The sequence below is a fragment of the Schistocerca americana genome, chromosome 2, assembly GCF_021461395.2.
Source record: "Schistocerca americana isolate TAMUIC-IGC-003095 chromosome 2, iqSchAmer2.1, whole genome shotgun sequence".
Classification (NCBI taxonomy): Eukaryota; Metazoa; Arthropoda; class Insecta; order Orthoptera; family Acrididae; genus Schistocerca; species Schistocerca americana.
The window spans coordinates 21,570,302-21,573,447 of record NC_060120.1 but is presented as its reverse complement, the minus strand read 5'-3'; the positions used below and the strand labels follow the sequence as shown (position 1 = coordinate 21,573,447).

At 44.9% G+C, this 3,146-nt stretch overlaps 1 pseudogene; it reads right to left on the bottom strand.

Moving 5' to 3' along the window:
- Nucleotides 1-2,815: 2,815 nt before the first annotated feature.
- LOC124597052 lies at nt 2,816-2,936 on the bottom strand (annotated as a pseudogene).
- Nucleotides 2,937-3,146: the final 210 nt, after the last annotated feature.

Below are 3,146 nucleotides of genomic sequence, written 5' to 3'. Positions count from 1 at the left end.
AGAGACAGCAAAGGACTTGGAAGAGCAGTTGAACGAAATGGACAGTGTCTTGAAAGGAGGGTATAAGATGAACATCAACAAAAGCAAAACGAGGATAATGGAATGTAGTCGAATGAAGTCGGGTGATGCTGAGGGAATTAGATTAGGAAATGAGACACTTAAAGTAGTGAAGAAGTTTTGCTATTTGGGGAGTAAAGTAACTGATGATAGTCGAAGTATAGAGGATGTAAAATGTAGACTGGCAATGGCAAGGAAAGCGTTTCTGAAGAAGAGAAATTTGTTGGCATCGAGTATAGATTTAAGTGTCAGGAAGTCGTTTCTGAAAGTATTTGTATGGAGTGTAGCCATGTATGGAAGTGAAACATGGACGTTAAATAGTTTAGACAAGAAGAGAATAGAAGCTTTCGAAATGTGGTGCTACAGAAGAATGCTGAAGATTAGATGGGTAGATCACATTACTAATGAGGAGGAATTGAATAGAATTGGGGAGAAGAGGAGTTTGTGGCACAACTTGACCAGAAGAAGGGATCGGTTGGTAGGACATGTTCTGAGGCATTAAGGGGTCACTAATTTAGCACTGGAGGGCAGCGTGGAGGGTAAAAATCGTAGAGGGAGACCAAGAGATGAATACACTAAGCAGATTCAGAAGGATGTAGGCTGCAGTACGTAGCATGGAGGGCTGCATCAGACCAGTCTCAGGACTGAAGGCCACAACAACTACACTCAAGTTACCTTCGTTTCTGTGTAAATAGCTTCGCAACAAGCAATATGTAATAATCAAAACGATCAATATAATACAAAGAGTAATGTAACACCCCTAAGACAGCTACAGAACTGCTGTGATGTAGTAACTATCGCTGCGGGAACAGCTCAAGCAACTGTCGTTGTGCCGGTCTTCCACTGCATTCGGTGCACCCAAACTGCGTATTGGAGAACTCGGAATTGGAAAACATATCAGTACTGCTGTGTAACGCACACCTAATACTGCCTGAAAAAATAAATCCGGATCCGAAGTAGACCCGAGCAAGTTTGGTGGTGAGGAAGGGGGGGGGGGGGGGGCGGGTTGTCAACAGCAATTACCGTCGTGACCGCATGGAACAAGTTTGTTTCCAAATAAGACACGCAGAACATACCGTCGACATATGGACTGTTGCGTACATATGTGCAGTGCAGCACAAATACAAGGATAAATGCAGCTAACGAAATAAAATGTAGTTACTCTGTAACGCGCCACAAGGTAGCATGGGTCTCTCATAACAAATGCTCATTAATGATCCGTGAGCAACAGCAGAAATTTTGTCACTAGAATTTCAGATCGCCTTGTAGAAACCTTCAGCATTTTGCACTCATCACTACTGCTGGATGAATATGGATCTTGCACTGAATTTCTGTACAACAGAAATGAGAAATTACAGCATGAAATGACTGATGGTTTCGTTAAAAGAAGTGGGATTCTGCCACAGGATTTATGACTAAAAGAGCTCCACCGTAAAATGTAACAACAGCACACAGTAAATAAAGCTATGTAATGTATAATAGTGTTATGCCGATTTCAAATTAAAGAACGTGTATGCAAACCGCTGTCGATGCCGTGTCGAATAAAGAGAAACATGTGGGGACAAAAAGCTGCATAATTAGCATTTGTATAACGAAGCCACAAGCAAGAATAATTTATACAGCAGCTGCGGACATGACCGTCACACCGATGAATATATATCGGACAAACTGGAAACCCGCTGGAATGCATGAGCGCCTGCCGCCCTCTTACAAAGGAAATGTAGCGTTTGCTAATCGCCTCTCATTCTGTAAGGTTGAATATGTACCCATCTTATATTGTACTGGCCCCAAATTTGTTTATAATGCAACTGCAGAACACAATAACTTCGTGTAAGTGGTTAAAGTAATCATCATTACTTGAACGGCTATTTTTACAGTAGCAACATGATTGTTAAGCTTCCTAGCAGATTAGAACTGTGTGCCGGCTCGAGACTCAAACTCTGGCAGTAAGTCTCATATTAGCGAACACCCCGCTTCAGAGTGAAAATTTCACTCTGGGAACTTGTATTGTTATTATGCAGTTCGCATTTTGTCTATTTTAGAAACGCTTGCAACGTTCTCGAAACACAATGAATCATATGTCACGTGACCATTCTACTCAAGCGTCCCTTTCAGTCGGCCGCTGAGGCATAGCAGTTCTAGGCGCTTCAGTCTGGAACCGCGCTGCTACTACGGTCGCAGGTTCGAATCCTGCCTCGGGCATGGATGTGTGTGATGTCCTTAGGTTAGTTAGGTTTAAGTAGTTCTAAGTCTAGGGGACTGATGACCCCAGATGTTAAGTCCCATAGTGCTTAGAGCCATTTGAACCATTTGCCCCTTTCAGATACCGTGAGTGGAATTCGATTAGGTATTGACATCTAACAAGACGTTGGCCAACACATTCCCTATAGCAGTGTATTCACTGTTGTGAACTGGGAAAAAAGTATGTTACTTCCCGAGAGCTGCTGCTATTATATCCGTTAATCTCCTCTTTCTCAGACATGAAGTCTCTCGTCCAGACTATTTTGTGAGTTTCAACAGTCAACGGATGTACTAAAAACTAAACTAAACTCCGTCCAAACAGGCCCTGGAAGGCCCAGCTGTACCGACCTGCCGCCGTGGAGTCCTTACACAACAGGCGTCACTGGATGCGGATATGCAGGGGCATGTGGTCAGCACACCCCTCTCCCGGCCGTATGTCAGTTTATGAGACCGGAGCTGCTACTTCTCAATCAAGTAGCTCCTCAGTTTGCCTCACAAGGGCTGAGTGTACCCCGCTTGCCAACAGCCCTCGGCAGCAGACTGGATGGTCACCCATCCAAGTGCTAGCCCAGCCCGACAGCGCTTAACTTCGGTGATTTGACGGGAACCGGTGTTACCACTGCGGCAAGGCCGTTGGCTCCACGGATGTACTGCCGGTCTATAACATCCAACGGGCACAATACAAAAGTCATGGGATACCTCCTAACTTCGTGCCGAGCCTCCTTTTGCCCATCGTAGTCCAGCAGTGCGACGTGCATGGACTCAACAATCCGTTGGAAGTCCCCTGCAGAAATACTGAGCGATGCTTCCTCTACAGTCGTTCACAACTGCGAAATTCTAGCCGGTAC